The 19,219-nt window shown below is 41.6% G+C and overlaps 1 pseudogene; it reads right to left on the bottom strand.

The window, feature by feature from the left end:
• Positions 1–19,219, bottom strand: part of LOC121327785 — a 55,802-nt pseudogene that overhangs the window by 26,375 nt on the left and 10,208 nt on the right.

The raw sequence follows: 19,219 nt of genomic DNA, 5'->3' as shown, positions 1-19,219 counted from the left end.
ACTGCTTCCTAACACAATTTGTCAAGGCACCGAGGGGAGGCATTCCTTGATATAGTCTTTTCAAATAACGAAGACAGAGAACCATTGGTAAACTCAGACCACAACATGGTCTCATTTGGAGTGATTTTTAAAACCCCAAAACTAATGACTAAAGTTAAGGTTTACAATTTTAGAAAGGCAAACTATGAAGGTATGAAACAGAGACTAACAGAAGTAGATTGGAGTAAAATAGAGAAAACATCGACAGAAAAAGGATGGCTTTTTAAAAAAAAAAAATGTAGTATAGAGGCGCAAAACAATTACTGCCTAAAAGTAGACAAATCTAAAACAAAATGGCCAAAATGGTTTAACAGATCAATTAAAAAAAATATTCAGCGAAAAAAGGCCCTTTACAGTGTGTTTAAAAGGGACCAAAAACAAAGTACACAGAAAGAATACTTGAAACTGCAAATGCAAGTCAAAAAGGAAGTTAGAAAGGCCAAGGGAGAGATAGAAATAAACATTGCTAAGGGGGCTCAAACCAATTCTCAAAAGTTTTTCCAATATTATAACAGCAAGAGAACATTCAAAAGAGGAGGTTACATGTCTAAGAGATACAAATGGCAAAAATATAGACGAAGAGAAAAAAATAGCAAATATATGAAATTATTACTTTTCACAAGTTTTTACAAAGGAGGATACAGACAACATGCTCCACATGTCATCCAGTTCATATCCAGTTTTAAAAAACTGTAGCATAACAGAGACAGAAGTGTTAAAGGGACTAGGAGCTCTTAAAATAAACAAATCCCCTGGGCCAGATGAGATCCTGCCAATTGTACTCAAAGAAATGAAAGAAGTTATTTACAAACCGCTAACCAAGATATGCAGCAGTCTCTTGACGCAGGGGTTGTACCCACAGACTGGAGAATTGCAAAAGTAATACTGATCCACAAAAAGGGAAACAAAACCAAACCAGTTAACTGCAGACCAATAAGCCTGACTTCTATTATATGTAAACTTGTGGAAACTATAATAAGATCCAAAATGGAAAATTACCTATAAGGTAACAGTATCCTGGTAGACAGTCAGCACGGTTTTAGGAAAGGGAGATCATGTCTAACTAAGCTAGTTGATTTTGTTTGAGGATGCAACATCAACAATGGTTAATTGCAAAGTATATGACATGGTTTGTTTAGATTTCCAGAAAGCTTTTGTCAAAGTCCCACATAAAAGATTAATTCTCAAACTGAATGCAATAGGGATTCAAGGAAATGCATGCACATGGATTAGGGAGTGGTTAACATGTATAAAACAGAAAGGTACTGATTAGAGGAGAAACCTCAAAATGAAGCGAAGTAACCAGTGGAGTACCACAGGGATCAGTAGTAGGTCCTCTGCTATTCCTAATCTACATTAATGACAGATTCTGGTATAGTAAGCAAACTTGTTAAATTTGCAGACGGCACAAAAATAGGAGGAGTGGCAAACACTGTTGCAGCAGCAAAGGTCACTCAAAATGATCTAGACAGCATTCAGAACTGGGCAAACACATGGAAAATGACATTTCATAGAGAAAAGAGAGGTACTGCACACAGGCAATAAAAATGTGCAGTATAAATATGGGAGTGTAACAGGGCAAGCAGCCCTGTACAGTGTTTATTTTAAAACGGGGCTTCCCCTCCGCCCCTGTACTGTGTTTTGTGTTTATTTATTATTTACTTTTGTTTATAGATGACGGTGAACCGCTGTGTGTTTTGTTTGTTTATTATTTTGTATGACAGTGTAACTGTGCTTTTGTACTTTTGTTATTGTTTTGCAGCGTGGATGGGAAGCCCCATCCACATTATAAAACTCATGCAGAAGTTGGCCATCTCCCAAATTAGTTAAGTGATTAATTTGTTGTAATTTGTTGCTAATAGGGAGATGATCCCCTGTATAAATACCTGCAGCTCTCTTCACTCCGAGTGGCTGTACGGAGCGAGATATTGATATTGATATTTAAAACACAGGATCAGTGATAGCAATCTGCCCAGCCTGACCTGTGTGTAGTTTAGTATTGTGTTTTATTTTGGTTAATTGTTTTGCTCAGTGAGCTGTGTTTATATTTGTTTAAATATTTTATTTATTTTTGTTGGCTTTAAAATAAAACAGTGCACGTGCCACTGCACTGTACCTTTGTTTTTGTTGTTCCTCCTTCTGGTCTGAGTCATCGCAATGCTATTTCTTGCCACACGTGGTGTACATAGTGGGATCACCAGCGCCTCCTGCACTCAGGCCAGAGGAAGTATTTTGGAAGGGGGAAAAGAGGATGAAGGATAAGAGGAAAAAGGAGGAGCTGGAGGAAGCAGCAGCAACAGCCACAGCAAGTCTACCTGACATGCTTGAGGGGGGAGGAGTGGTATTTTAAAGTTGGTGAGGTCAGCCACATGTCACTTGACTGCTGCCACTCTCCGCCTCAGGAAGAGGAGGTGGAACCAGGGCTACAGCCACAGGAAGAGGTTGGCTGGGAATCCCTCCTCCGCAACATGGGAGTACAGTATTGCTGCTCCATTTGTAGGGAGTGGGGGCATTTCCCAGCAAACTGCCCCCTCCCACCAGAGGAATGCCTGCTGTGCCCACCCCCACTTCAGCTCAAGTGGGAGGAGCCTGAACGTCCTGTGCCCAAGTGGGAGGAGCCCGAACATCCACAGCCCAAGAGGGGGAAGACAGTGCGTCCACAGCCCAAGAGAGGGGAGTCGGTGCGTCCACAGCCCAAGAAGGGGGAGCCGGTGCGTCCACAGCCCAGGTACCCACCAGCAGAGGGAGAATACCTGCTGGTTCCACCACCACCTCAATGGGAGGACTGCTTGTCACTCCCATCTCCACCAGCAGAGGGAGAATACCTGCTGATGGCACCTCCACCTCCATGGGAGGACTGCTTGTCGCTCCCACCTCCACCACTGTGGGAGGACTACTTGCCGCTCCCACTTCCAGCAGCAGAGGGAGTATGCCTGCCTCCTTCGCTGCCAGAAGGAGAAGAGCCCCTGCCGCCGTCGCTGCCAGAAGGGGAAGAGCCCCGGCCGCCGTCGCTGCCAGAAGGGGAGGAGCCCCGGCCGCCGTCGAGGCCAGAAAGGGAGGAGCCCCGGCTACATTCACTGCCAGAAGGGGAGGAACCCCAGCCGCCATCGCTGCCAGAAGGGGAGGAGCCCCTGCCGCCTTCACCAGAAGCAGAGCAGCAGGAGCTGCCTCTGTCTCCACCACCACCAGGAACAGAGCAGCAGGAGCTGCCTCTGTCTCCACCACCACCAGGAACAGAGCAGCAGGAGCTGCCTCTGTCTCCACCACCACCAGGAGCAGAGCAGCTGGAGCTATCTCTGTCTCCAACCCTGCTAGAGGGAGAGAAGCAGGAGCTGCTTCTCCCTTCAGCATTGGAGGGACCAGGGCTTTATGCTGCCGGACCTCTGCAGCCCCTGCATAGGTTGCTGAGGGGAGCACAGTGGAAAAACACCCTGCCACAGTGGCTGCGAAGAGGGCCAAACCCCGCACCACAGCTAGACGTGGCTCTCCTCCCGCTGTCGCCTCCTGGCTTGCATGGCCTAGAGCTGATACTAGTCCTACAGGACTGCAGGAAGCACCGGGGCTGGCGCCTTGGAAAAGGGGGCTGCCGACTACAACTTTCGCGGCAGGAAGTATGGTGGCCGGAGCCCCACAAAGGGGAGCTGCTGGCCATAAAGAAGGGGGAGGAGGTCAGAAGACCAGCTCCCCCAGCCGCACTTTTGCAGCAGGAAGTACGGTGGCCGGAGCCCCACAAAGAGGAGGAACAGTGGCTGAAGCCTTGGAAGAGGGAGCTGCCAGCCACAAAGGAGTGGGGGGGAAGGACCTCCCACCGTGGCCGCCACCATCGACACCTTGCTCCCCCTCTTGAGACTAAGGGGGGAGGTGGCCATTGGGGCCATGTGTGGTTTGCACAAGGTGGGGGGATATGTAACAAGGCGAGCAGCCCTGTACAGTGTTTTGTGTTTATTTAAAAAGAAAAAAGAAACAAGGACAAGTGGAGAATAGATAAAGGGACATTCAGAACAGAAAATAAGAGGCACTTTTTCTACACAGAAAATCGTGGGAATCTGGAACCAACTCCTCATTAATGTTGTTGAAGATGACACCCTGAGATCCTTCAAGAAGCTGCTTGATGAGATTATGGGATCAATAAGCTACTAACAACCAAACGAGCAAGATGGGCCAAATGGCCTCCTCTCATTTGTAAACTTTCTTATTTCTTTTGTCCTGAAAAATGATATAAAGACGAGAAGAAAAACTCAACTTAATGCCAATGCCACAGTTCACCCAAGGCATATGTTATACAGAATTTCTTTAGACATCAGTCCATTTTAACTACCAATTAGCAAAGGTCACACGTTTGCTGCAGAGTGGGGTCACTGGGATTTAGACTTTCAAAAGAGTTTTATTTTGTGGTGTTTAGATATTTTTTTACAGGGGTCAAGGCATGCTGCTTACACAGCGTGACATTCTCTATGATTTCTCCTCAGGTCAGAGAAAAAAGCATTCCTCCTCTTATTCTCAAAGTATTTTGAGTAACTATTTGCATTAATTAAAATCTAGTAAGCATTCAGCTTCACTTTTAGTAATTTTTCATACATGAGATGCTTAGATCATTAAAACAGGGACCTTTGTGTGCCAAGGTTTTCAAAATCAAAGATCAAAGATCTTTGAGGTCCCTAGCAGCTCACCTAGGAAAAGTACTGCCATTTGGAGTGCAGGGTGAACCATTTGTGTATAGAAATGCAATCCTGTTAGTTAAACACCTACAAAACATTTAGAAAGTAAAAGTTCAAAGGCAGACATGAATGTTTATTTTCTTTATTCAGTACTTATAGAAACCATGGAAGAAAATGCCTGTGCAAAGTCCTACTCCTCCGTTATGTAGTTCAAGGCTCTAAACAGGGCAATGCCAGCGTCCTTGTTACCATCACATTTCTCATCAGTGTTGACAATGAATACAAACCCCATCCTTTTGGGAGCGAAAACACATTAATAGGTTACGATTTCATCTGTGTGCATATCAGCTTTTTACAACACAGAATTAAAGCAACAACAACAGCCGACATATAAGAAATGAGTTATCTTCATACTCTGGCTTGATTCAAGGCTGTTTTGCTGCTGCATCTGCAAAAGATAGAACTGGTCTGAATTCAATAGAAAAATATAATATGTTATAAACAGTGCAGCAGTGGTTTGTAAACTTGACAGCTGCACCTCAAGGTTAAAGCTTTGAATTCTGCATATAAGGGAGAACCTGGCGGCTGTTCCATCATTTCTTTATTTTCTTCAGAAATAGGAGATGCTACATTAAAAAAAAGAGAAGGTACTGGAATGATGTCTTAATTGCCTCCAAGTTTGGGAGCTGGATGTTCCATTTTCCTTTATTAAGGTAAAACTGCTATAAACTAAGTCATGTATACAAACATTCAGGCTAGTTCCTTCAGTACTGAACTGATTTATTTACATGACTAAATTCTGTGTATTGAAGTTGTGGATGCTTTCTCTTATTAGCTTGATGACCATTTATGTAAAGTTTAAAAATCAAGTCAATACGTTACATTTAAATGTATGACTTGGATGAAAATATAAAAACATAACTGCCGAAGGTTGGATTATAGCATCAGCCTATTTAGCCTTCTATTTCCTATTTAGCACAGTGAAAAGCAGCAAATAATAACAACAATAATACTGAGGTTATTAAGTACCGAAATTGATTCTTTTTGTAAAACATCATTTTAATGCAGAATTATCAAGGGATTTACAACACATTAGTCACACAATGTGTTGTGAACCCCCTGAATGTTTTTCCCACCTGGAACCAAAAAGAAGGTATCTGCTTAGGAAGGGTACACTACAATAATCATTTCACTCCCCTCATGGATTACAATCCTTCTGTATTTAGAGAAACTTGACCCAGCCGACGGCAGTGTTCTGCTCTATTTCCCACATCACTGACACCTTCTCAACATCTAACATGCAAATCTAACCTTACCCATTTAATTCGTTACAATTTCAATGTGGAAATAATTTAAGATCTATAGTGAGTTAAACAATCTTCTGCTTGTGGTAGATTATTATTTTCCCTGTAATTAATAAAAAAGGATGACTTTGTGCATTTTTTTCAAGTTCCTTTGGTAAACAGAATCTTGCTATTTCAGGCAATAAAGCTGTACATGATGTATACTGCCACTTTACATTTTTTCTCCTACTTTAGTTTCCAAAGTGGTTTCCATGGAAACAAACTAAGACTTAAAAGAAAAGAGATCTGACAGAAACAGAAGACTATTGGAGTGTATTGACATATCAGTGCATTCTTCCTCTCGGGTAACACTGACCTGAGAGGAATCGTGTGCTGGTAGAAAAGTTTAGCTAGTTTAACAAGTTCAGCTGTTTCTTCATGAGCAGGATGGATGCACAAAACACCTGAAAACAACAAAACAATTAGAATCTGGGTTCACTGGAGGTTGGGGATGTGGTTTTGCGGATTAGATGACACTGGAGAATTAAGAGCTTTATTTTTTCCCCAAAGGTCACACAAATGGCAAAGAGGGCAAGGAGCCCAGCTCAACCTCACTCCTGCTGGCTAATGTTTAACTGTAACTCAACTTGACTGGGACCACACACAAACACATACAGCTACGGCCAAAAGTTTTGCATCACCTATAATTTTAGGACTGAGACGATTTAAAAGAACAAACTATAGGAACATAATTTAGACTTTTTATTTATCATGTATTCAAAGAAACTGCAAAATGATATTGCAAAAGTCTACCAGAAACCATAACAGTAGTACAGTATGTCATTAGATTTTGAAATGTCACATTTTTCAATTTGTCAGTATTTCATTAAGTACATGAAAAACTACAAAGCAGTAGGCAATTCAATATGTTAACGTAAGCAGATTTCATTTGACTGCAGAAAGCAATATTAGTTAATTCTATAGGGTGATGCAAAACTTTTGGCCATATCTGTACAAACATCAAAAGTTGAGGATTCTAATTAGTTTTCAGGTCTGACAAATAAGACATATTTGTATACCAATACCATGGTTGTTATAACTGGATCCATTGAGTTAACAACAACAACAACAACAACATAGATCTGTAAAAAGATGTAGAGATTGTTTTTGTATTCTTTGCCAGATTTGAAATACATTTTACTAATTTGTAAATTTGTGTAAAATAGCAAAAATCAACTCACTGGTTATGACATTTTTTTCAAGGGCCAACATCAAACAATATGATTTTGGGTGTTCATATTTCATGCACACGCAATTATAAACAAGTCTTGAGCTGAAAAGACCACTGACAACATCTTCAGCAGGGCACATCAAGGCAGCTTGTCAAGGCTTACCAAACAGAAAAAGTTTTGTCTGATTTGACGTATAACACCTGGAAACATTTGCCTTAGAAGCTCCTGACAACTCGACGGCCAGGAATGATACATGTGGTCTGTTTCAATATCATTGACCAACTGAGAAAAAAAGATAGGTAAATGCATAAAAAATTCAATAGTCTAATAAATCAGCTTCTGCTTATTACATAGCAAGTCCTGAAGTTTGGCTACCATTTTGATGGTTCATTCATGTGTATCTGTTGAGAAAATCCTAGCTTTTTTTTATTAACATCCTTTAAAAAAAACTCAAATATACCACTTCCAGTAAGCAAAAACCCATGACAGGGAATGCGGTAAGACATGCGTTGTGAGGCACAAGGCCACGATCCTGTAATTTTGAATGATCCATGTTGGTTAAACATAATGGAGCGTACACTCAGAGCGAGGGAAATGGGAAAGACCAGGATCAGCGTATGAATATTAGACGACTACTGTGGACGAATGCAAAGTTTAGTTCAATTAGGTAATTCACAAATCAATTCAAATATCAAAAGGATGAACAACTCACAGAAATATTTTAACCTTGTGTTTTTTTTTGTTTGTTTTGTTTTTGTTTTATAATTTGTTCTTGTAATAAATGTCCATGCAAGCTTAATCAAATTGGAGAATCATTTCCCCAGATACATCATTTATTAGTTTAACCTACTATAGAATGCAGCTGGGTATCACATTTGACTCCTGTGCACCGGAAAGTGAAGCCTTCTGAAGGTTTTGCAACACTCACACATACTGCAGCAGACAGAAAAAACATGGTTTTCCTAAGTCCTGAGTGAATTGAGGAAAACAAGTTTCTGTGCCAGGGGGACTAGTAAGAGACAGACGAGTTTCTATTGTTGGCAAATTAACTTCTGTAAGATGACAGCCTCATTAAAGAAGAAGGGCAGTAAAAATGTCAGTGTCCCGTATGAGAGGAACGTTTGTTTCCAATCGGCTTTTAAAACACACTCTGTGAGGTTAGTTAATTGCTATTGATTGGAACTCAGCTGTGAAGGTGGAGGGGAGGACAGCTTTTCTTGTTTTGAAATCGATACATTAATGAATGGATTTATTTAATACCTGTTAATAAATGGTTCTAAAAGGCAATTATGAGTACGAGTATCAGCACACCCCTAGTACAGCGCTCCCTCGTTTTACAATTCAATACTAAACAGTTAGGAAGTTGTAACATGATTATCTACATACCGTACTATACTGTACAATGGCCCTTTACTAATTCAAGATTTTCAATGTTTTACCATTTTTGGATGTGCAAGTCAAACAGCAGAAATGTCTTTTAAATGTATACCCAAATCAGTAAGCAGTGTACGAATCAACTGTCGTGTAAAAATAGGCATTATAGCATTGCCTTGTCTAAAATACTTTAATTGTCTGGTGTAGTATATATTTTTTCCTTTTATTCTCGTAGGCGTTTGCTTTTAAATAGTTGGCTCTCTTACATGCTTAATCTTTGCTTTGATTGTTTCTATTGAGAAACACACTACTGCTGGATGGCGAATGCCCAGAGCAAATCTATCCTCCGCTCAATGAATAGCAAGCCTCTGCAGTTTAATGTCTAGAACACTAAAAGAAATATACAGTGGAAAAATTATATACATTTACAAACACACACACACATATATATGTGTGTGTATGTGAGAGAGAGAGAGAGAGAGAGAGAGAGAGAGAGAGACAGAGAGAGTAATCTAAGTTTAAAAATAACTTTTTAAAACTGTGCCTGAGTGATTTCTGAGTGTCTAATTAATCTGAAGTTCATTAATGAATAAAGCAGCATTGCCAGAGTTAATTCCCAAACTCTCTATGAGGTGCTAAAAAGAATAAAAATAAAGGTTCAAGACACACTGTCGCTGCTTATATTGTTTTTGCCGTAGCAAATGTGCAGCAGCTTTCAGCTCGTGCCCATCAATTAAATAGAGAATAAACAAAGGCACTTGTTCCACCTTGTTTTCATTTCTTGAATGTTTGAGAGTGGGCCTAAAGGGTACATAAGGACCTTTTTATTTTATTCTGTTACATGTTCCCATGTGTTGCTACAACTGTTTACGAAAGGTGTGTGTATTGTTTTAATCTTTTGTTGTTGTTGTTACATTTTGACCACTTTTTTAAACTTTTAAATTGCATTGCATGCCTCAAGATGGCTTCCCATGTACCCACATGGACCTCTCAGAACTATATTTACCATCATCCTCCTGCTCACATATGTAACTGAGATGGATTTACCAGTGAGCAGGAGGTGATTGGAAATGTAGTTCTGAGAGGTCCATGAGGGTACATATGAAGCTATCTTGAGGCAGGGAATGCAATGTAAAAGTTTAAAAGAGTGGTCAAAATGAAAAATTAAAACAATACACACACCTTATGTAAACAGCTGTAGCAACACATGGGTAACACAATAGAATAAAAAGGTCCTTATATACCCTTTAAATTGTATTCAGTATTTAGATTATATAGCTATGAAATTAGTTTTCAAATGTCTTGCGTAAAACCGCTAAAATTAACTACTGTTACCAAACAAGTTCTATTATGACACCAAGGGGTAGATGTACTAAGATCGGCCAGTAGCAGCACAAACATACTGCAAAAAAGTACAGGCGTGGAAAAGTATAGAGCAGTTAGAAGCAGTAAGGAGAAATTACATCTTTAATTGCTTTAATTAGAAAACACAGTAAATTGGGAAAACACTGCAGCTTAAAGTTTAACAGCTGCATATCTTTTTCTGATAACAAGCTGAAGCTCAGAGCAGCTTCCTGGGCACCGTCCTGAGACACGAGGTGGAGGGGTGGAGCCAACAGCACAACAGAACAACAGATATACAGTGCCTATAGAAAGTTTACACCCCCTTGAACTTTTTTCACATTTTGTTGTGTCGGTGCCTGTCACAAAGACGGCCAGAGTGGGGGACGTCAGACCAGAAACAGGAACCTGGAAATAAACGACAGAGAGAGATGGAGTTTGGTGGAGTTGAGCAAATGGTTTCACTCAGCGTTTAATGAGTGAACAGAACAGTAAATAAAAAGGCTGTAACAAAAGCAGCACACAGCATGTGAGGCCAAAATAAACAGACAAACAAAACGGACTATACCGACAAAACACGGTGAGCAGATATTTATCTACGTGAATTAATAAAGTGCAATTCCCCGTGCTCACATATTATTACATTTTACTTGCATGTGAAGTGCTGTGCAGTCCTCGTGCCTAAATACAAATATACATTTTAAACACTTCTGTTACACAGACCCATTTATATCCCATGTACCAATGACTATACACCAACATTAACATACAAAATATAACACAAAATACACACAGGGGTGGGCACTTTGCCACATATACCCCCCCTTGTGCAAAGCATACATGGCCTCAATGGCCACCCCCCCCCCTTAAAATCCCAAAAGTCTCGCTCAAAGTCCTGTGCCAAGAACAGGGACTTTAAGGGGTTGATGGGCGGCAATGTTGCCAGTAGCTAGGCTGCTACTAGCCATGCTGTCAGCAGATGTGCTGAAAGTGGAGCGAATCTCTTCTGCTATACCACTGGCAGCGGAAATGATGCCAATGGTGCGGCTGTCAGCAGACATGCTGACAGCTCCCAGACTGACTCCTTCAGCCAGGGCAAGTCCAGCAGCAGAAAAGCTGCTGGGGTTGGTGGTCTCCAGACCTCCCCCAAGATCTCCGGCAGCGAAACTGTTGCGTGGGAAGGTGGTCTCCTGACCATTCCCCCCTTTATAGTCGGCAGCTCCCTCTGGGGGGACTCCAGCCCCCAGAACTCCTGCAGCAAAATTGCTGCGGGGAAAGGTGGTGTCCTGACCTCTACCCCCTTTTTCATAGCCGGCAGCTCCTTCTGGTCAGGATCCAGCCACAATGACCCCTGCGGCCAAGCAGAGCTGACTGAGGCTGGCAACCCCAGGCAATGTGGAGCGGCTGGCAACCCCAGGTGATGCGGAGCGGCTGGCAACCCCAGGCGATGCGGAGCACCAGGCAACCCCAGGCAATGCGAAGCACTAGGTAACCCCAGGCGATGCCAGGCAGGCATCCTTGGGTGAAGCGAGGAAGGCATCCTTGGGAGAAGCGAGACAGGCATCCTTGGGAGAAGCGAGACAGGGAGTCAGGACATCAGGCCACCACCAAGAACTCAGGGCACGAAGGGAGTCCCTCTCAGCAGCCTATGCTGGTCCTTCTGGTGCAAGGAGAGGCATCTCCTGCTCCTCTCCCCCTGGTGGTGATGGAGGCAGAGGCAGCTCCAGCTCCTCTCCTCGTGATGGTGGGGGAAGTGATACCAGCAGGCATTCATCCTCTGCTGGTGGGGGAAGTGATACCAGCAGGCATTCATCCTCTGCTGGTGGGGGAAGTGATACCAGCAGGCATTCATCCTCTGCTGGTGGGGGAAGGGATACCAGCAGGCATTCACCCTCAGCTGGTGGGGGAAGTGATACCAGTAGGCATTCACCCTCTGCTGGTGGACGGGGACCCAGCAGGCATTCACCCTCTGCTGGTTGACAGGGACCTGCTGCTCTGCTCCTGCCGATGGAGGTGGCGGAGGCGTATAGTCTCCTGGCGACGGAGGTGGGAGTGGGGTGTAGTCTCCTGGCGAAGGAGGTGGGAGCAGCCTGTAGTCTCCTGGCGATGGAGGTGGGAGCGGCATGTAGTCTACCCTGGTGCGGCTCTCCCTCACTTGCAGGGGACTGGTGTGGCTCTCCCTCCTGCTCTGGAGACAGCGGTGGGACCGCTCCCTCTGGCGCTGGAGACGGCAGCAACGGCTCCTCTCCCTCTGGCGCTGGAGATGGCTCCTCTCCCTCTGGCTCTGGAGGCGAAACCAGCAGGCATTCTTCCTCTGCTGGTAGAGATGGGAACTGCAAATCTCCCTTCAGCCCAGTGAGGATGCAGGTAGGCGTGGCTCCCACTTGGAATGCAACCTGCTGAGGCAGTCCCATATCGGCAGCCAAGTAGTTAATCACCACAGCTGCCGGGTTCACGAAGGGCACTGGGTAAAAATGTTGTTCCCAGCATTCTCAACGTTCCCCATCTCTGGCCCACAGCAGATCAACAACCAGTAGAAGGTCCTCCCCGCTCCACTCCGGGTCCGACACCTAGTCTAGCATCTCCTCAGAGAACGGAAAAGGCTCTGTTTCCTCCCTCCTGGGCTCTAGTTCCTCCTCCTCCTCCTCCTACAGTCGTTGCTGTTGCTTTCCTCTCCTGCTTCTCCCCATTTCTTTATTATTTATTTATTTATTTATTTGTAATCCAAAAACACTTTTTTTTCCCCCACACAAAAAAAACAACCGTCCTTTTTTTTTTTTTTTTTTCCAAAAAACTGCAGTCCCTGCTCTGGTCTGCGTCTAGGAGGCGCTGTTGTCCCGGTTCAGACACCACGTGTCGCAAAGACGGCCGGAGTGGGGGACGTCAGACCAGAAACAGGAAATAAACAGAGAGAGAGGTGGAGTTTGGTGGAGCTTTGAAATTCATTACCCAGCAGAGGGAACCTACAGAAACTTCTGAATTTATTTAGAAAAAACAATTTTAATGCATTGTAATTCCAGGCTATAAGGCAACAAAAGGTGAACATTTTGAAAGGGGGTGTAGACTTTCTATAGGCACTGTATACTAGGCAGTCTTCCCAGCGACAGTGTGGAAAAAGTACAGGTGTGGAAAAGTACAGAGCAGTTAGAAGCAGTTTGAAAGCAGGTTGACAGCTGCAGAAGCTAAACTAAACTTCCAAAAAAAAAGCCAGTAATCTGTGACACCTGCATGATGTGGGACAATGCAAGACTTGCTTAAACTAGTACATGTGCTAGAAATGGAGCTGGAAGAAGTGAGACAGCAACAGGATCTTGAGGAGCTGGCACACCCACAATTCATGGGAGTCCTCAACACCCCTAACAGACTAAAAGCCACCAGGGAGATAGAAGAAGGTCAAAACAGCTGGGTTCAGGTAGGCAGAAGCATGGTTAAAAAAAGAAACTTCGTCAAATACAGCCACCAGAAATCAAAACATCCAACAAATTTGAGCCACTTCAAAATTTTGAGGATCAAAACCAACATCTAGGACCCTATTAACAGTGGTGGCCAGGCAGCAAAAAGAAGGGAGGTCATATTTGTTGGGGACTCCATATTGAGAAACTAAGCAAGTTCAGTTCACAGTCTGGACCCCCTTACTACAACAGTGTGCTGCCTTCCAGGAGCCTTTGTCACGCATGTCACTGAGAATGTCCACATCGGTACAAACAATATTTGAAGAGGCAGACCAAAATCACTGCAAAACAAATTCAGAGATCTAAGAAGGAAATTAGAAGACAAGACCAAAACTGTGGTATTTTCTGGAATACTGCTGGCATCTTGCAAAGGAGCATATGGACAGCTGGAAATAATTAATCTAAACGCATGGCTGAAGACATGGTGCATACAGGAAGGCTTCACCTGTCTTGATCATTGAACCACATTCTACAACAAGGACGATCTATATAGGCTGGATAAACTGCACTTAAATAAAAAGGGAACCAATCTATTTGGAGAAAAGATTCTCGAGGAAGTTCAGAAGCATTTAAACTAGAAAGGAAGGGGGGAGAAATCAACAAAAAAACAGAAGGGAGACCACATCAAAACAAGAACAACAACTCAGGTAAGACAGCCATTAAATGTATTTATCTAAATGCTAGAAGTCTCAGAAACAAAATGTTAGCACTTGAAGCTAAACTGCACTAACAAGTAACTACGATGTAAATAGGCGTTACAGAAACTTGGTTTTCTGAGAATGATGGAGACGAATATAATATTAGTGGGTATACACTGTATAGGAAAGACAGGCAGGACAGAAGAGGCATAGGGATAGTGCTATACATAAAAAATAGTCTTGAAGCCCAGGGGCCGGTTGTACTAAAGGGATCCGATCCTGGATCCAGGCTCAGATCTTGATCTTGATCCTAGTTGTGTTGTACTAAACGGATCAGTTCTCAATCTGACCTCAAATTTGAGCTCAAACCTGATCTTGCTTTTGAGCTACTATTCCTAATCTACATTAGTGACTTAGATTCTGATATAGTAAGCAAACTTGTTAAATTTGCAGATGACACAAAAATAGGAGGAGTGGCAAACACTGTTGTAGCAGCAAAGGTCATTCAAAATGATCTAGACAAGATTCAGAACTGGGCAGACACATGGCAAATGACATTTAATGAGAAAAGTTTAAGGTACTGCACATAGGCAATAAAAATGTACATTATAAATATCATATGTGAGATAATAAAATTGAAGAAGGAATCTATAAAAAAGACCTAGGGGTTTATGTTGACTCGGAAATGTCTTTATCTAGACAATGTGGGGAAGCTATAAAAAAGGCTAACAAGATGCTTGGACATACTGTGAAAAGTGTTGAATTTAAATCAAGGGAAGTAACGTTAAAACTGTACAATGCATTAGTAAGACCTCACCTTGAATATTGTGTTCAGTTCTGGTCACCTCGCTACAAAAAGGATATTGCTGCTCTAGAAAGAGTGCAAAGAAGAGCGACCAGAATTATTCCTGGTTTTAAAGGCATGTCATTTGCAGCCAGGCTAAAAGAATTGAATCGATTCAGTCTTGAACAAAGAAGACTATGCAACGATCTGATTCAAGCATTCAAAATTCTATCAACCCAAGGGACTTTTTCGACCTGAAAAAAGAAACAAGAACCAGGGGTCACAAATGGAGATTAGACAAAGGGGCATTCAGAACAGAAATAGAAGGCACAGAGAACTGTGAGGGTCTGGAACCAACTCCCCAGTAATATTGTTGAAGCTGACACCCTGGGATCCTTCAAGAAGCTGCTTGATGAGATTCTGGGATCAAGCTACTAACAACCAAATGAGCAAGAAGGGCCGAATAGCCTCCTCTTTTGTCATTTCTTATGTTCTTAAGCAGGGTGTACTTAAATCTCGGTAAATTTACATATTTTTCATGGTAGGTTGCAGAATAAATTTTGAGGACATTTCTTGGACCTGTTTAAACATTAAATAAACCTAAGTAGGCAGTATTTCAGACCACTATAAAGCCTAAAAATAGTGGTATTTGCTTCCTTACTAAAACAGAGTGCTGTCATTTGTTAAAGGCAAGCATGCAGCATCCCCCTGCAGTTGACTTGCCCATATATAGAGACTGCATGTTCTGCATCCACTGAATTGGTTGGAAGTGCAAGGCATAGCTTTGCCAAGTTATACAGATGTGGAAATTGATTAGAAACACTCCGAAAACTTATTTACCCAAGAGCATCTGGCATGCGTTAATAAAAGCACAAATAAGAACTGCGCTGCAAAGCATTCATTAAAATGATGCTAACAGCGTTGTGTTTGTGTAGTACTTTTCACGCTACACTTCTGACTGGTTTGCATGCGGGCTGCAATGATTGCGACACTTTAGTACATCTATCCCCAAGTAGAATATAGTTCTGACTGTTTTCCTAAAGGTATATAACAATGGGGTTGCTAATTGAACGACTTCATGGTTCACACTTATCTAAAGGTAAATTGAAAATGCATTATTCTCTTCCAGATATCCACATAAATGTACTGTTAATATATCCAGCATTAAAAAAAAGCTTTTAAATATTTTAAATGAACACGCCATAGCGTTTCAGATTTTCAATTTAGAATAGAATATTTGTTATCTATATTAAAACACCCTAACCTAGGTGAATAGCATTTATTTTGACCTGCTACCATATTATTGCTATTTCTTTCCCTTTAAAGGCGTGCTAGCAAAGGTTTTAAAACTTTGTATTGGTACTCATCATATTAGCATTGGTTTCCTTTTCTCCTACTGAAGGTGATTTTTAGACAATGCTATACAAGAAGGTGCAACTTTAAAGTGTCGGTTATTTCTCCATTAAACAGGGATGATTTAAGGCCTAATTGAATATTTTTTTCTGAACAATTAAAGTGTATATAATAAAGCAGGGAAACTAGGGGGCAATATAGGTTTGGATTGAATTAACACACACTTGATGTGTTTATTGGCTGAACTGATGTTCCTTCATAGTTGCTCTATTATTTAATCTATAAAACTTCCCCAGGAAAACAAACAAACAAACAAAAAGGTTATTTGACCTTTAGATTTCCAGGCATGCAAAGGCAGTGATCCAAAACATGATTATAAACAATGACAGTGCTTCTCAGATCCAGCAGAGTCTCCAGCTATAGGCCCCTCATCACTCGTCTCCTGCTTTCTACCTATTGCCTCGTCGCGGACTAGATGAGATTATAGCACCTTTAATCTTCTTCAGTCCTTCTTTCAACCTGGCTTTCATGCAGCCGGATGAGACATATCCAGAGCTACACAGCATGTGTCTGCATGGTCACGCTGAAAGGCCAACATATTGCAGAATGCGATCAGCTGCATTCAGTTTTTCCGGCAGATTTAAATATTACACCTTCTGTCGGACAATCAACATGAGATGAAGGCAGTTCTGATCAGAAGGTAGGATTTCATTAAACCTATACAACCTGCAGGGCCGTTGGCTCTGTCTTGCTTCTTAATCCTTTGTTCTCATCACAGCTTGTTAGTGGTACGAAAGTAGTGGCATCCTACAGGCATATTTATCACTTTATAGGCCAGTGCAAATATTTATATAGAATGATAATAAGGTGGTGTGACAGGGTAGCCAAAGTGAGGAGACTCAGAGACGGAAACTGCAGAAAATAAAATACTTTTAAATTAAATAATAATCACCACACAAAACTAAAGGGCACGATGGCCAAATAAAGACACACAAAACAATCACTAATAAACCACTCACACTCACACTCACACTCACACTCACACTCACACTCACACTCACACTCACACTCACCAAAGTGGTCCTCTCACTCTCACAAACACTCACCAACTAACACTCTCAACCACTCTCCTTTTATACAGGTGCCTGAACTAATTGATTAATTAACACTTCATTAGTCCAGACACATTCCACGCATTCCTCACACAAAATCATTTTCTCACAGATCCACTCTGCAGACTCACTCACATGTATTTGGCAGGGAGGAATTTAACCCCCTCCCTGCCAATCCAAAACAAACACTAATACAAATCACAAACTATAGGGGCCGGGCGGGCACTCTATCACAAGTGGGTACACAGGAAGATTTTTTTCAACCATCTTCATGACTGGAGGTTGAACAGCAGATGGTCACAAATCTGTGCTTCAATACCACCCTCCAGTCAACCCAGCTGTGACTGGGTACCAGTTCTGTTGAGGCACCTATTGTAACAGCAGCTAACTTGTGACAAACCAAAAAATGTCAGCCAACAACAAGCAACCAAATTAGTTTCTTTGTTTTTACAGTGTATTTGTTTAGTTCGTTTTGTTGATTCTGTGTTTGGCAAGACTGTCTTTTCCTTCAAAATCAGTCACAAGATACAATCATTCTGGGGCGTATTTGAAACCTCTTTGAGGGACGCACATTTTTGGTACAGCGCTCCATGCTTTCTGTTTTATTTGATGCTGTGTTAATGCACCCATTGTCCCACTCTGCTTTTCTACCTTCCCTGCAGGTGAACAAGGGGGCTTAGTTGAAAGCAGCACTCAGGAAGCTCAGCAGGGCACCTCCAGTCCACAGGGATGCAATGTTGGGCAAGGCAGGATTATTTTGTCTCAATTTGTGCAAACTGAAATTGAGTTAGGGGTGACTCAGGAAATAAAATTAAAAACACATTTGCTAGCATTTTAAGAGTATGTTATTCTGCTTCAACATAATTAGTTTAAAATAATTATGGGGGTTGTTTTTGAGACAGACAAAGAGGGTGCCTCAAAAAATCTGAAAAATATAATGTCAACAGAATTTGACAAGGAGTTATCCAGATAAATGAAAATAAAGAGGCAGTTGATCAGACAGACATCCTCCATACACCCCTAGGTAATGAAACAACTAACTTGTGCTAAATAATGTCCTTAACAATTCATTACAATATCTTTTCTCAATATCAAAATTCAAAACTTACCATCAATTAACAGTTTACATTACCATCTTAGGGATTTCATTTTAATTTGTCACTTGATTTGCAGACTTTCTGATTTGATCATTTTGCTTAAGAATATTCATTTTAGAGGCGGTTAGAAAAAAAAAATTGTAACACTGCCAATCAGATTTGAAATCCAATTTAAAGTCTGTAGTTAACAGTAATGCAAAGAGGACATTTTTAGATCGACTGTCATTAACATACTTATAACCAGATGTTATAAAAAAATATTACTATACAGCCTTCTTACAAAACTTTGCAGAGTACTTGGGTTAGAAATCCTTTTATCTCAAAGTTGCCATGTGACTTTTGGGATAAAACATAACCTTTACCTGTTTATCTTATTAAAAAATAAATAACACTAAGACATCAAGTTCACACATTAAACAGCACTGCAAATTAAAACTCCAAGCATAGTTCTAGCATAGTCCCACCTTTTGATTTTCCTAAATTTCTTTTCTCATTTTTTGGTTCATGACAGTTTTTGTCAGTGATCTGTGGGAACAATAAAAATGTCACTGTCACCGACAGCTCTTCTTACTTCTGGCTAAGCAGTACAAATCCATTATTAATTCTCAAATCTCCTTCCCAATGCCCTTCTGATGATCTGTCCATCTTTCAGCATCCTCAAGGTGGATTGTTTAATTCATACCCCTCAACAGTACAACCAATTTGAATATCGGCATGGGATGGCAGCCCATATATTGTGTACTCGCCTTTTATCATTTTCTTGAGTATACCAATACATTTTTTCACAACAATAATAATTATAATCTTTATACTGATGCAATCAGGAGCTCTTTCTAATTCTAACATCATAAAATGA

The sequence above is a fragment of the Polyodon spathula genome, chromosome 15 (assembly GCF_017654505.1).
Source record: "Polyodon spathula isolate WHYD16114869_AA chromosome 15, ASM1765450v1, whole genome shotgun sequence".
Taxonomy (NCBI): Eukaryota; Metazoa; Chordata; class Actinopteri; order Acipenseriformes; family Polyodontidae; genus Polyodon; species Polyodon spathula.
Note: the sequence above shows the minus strand (reverse complement) of the source record. Positions and strands in the feature narration are given on the sequence as shown.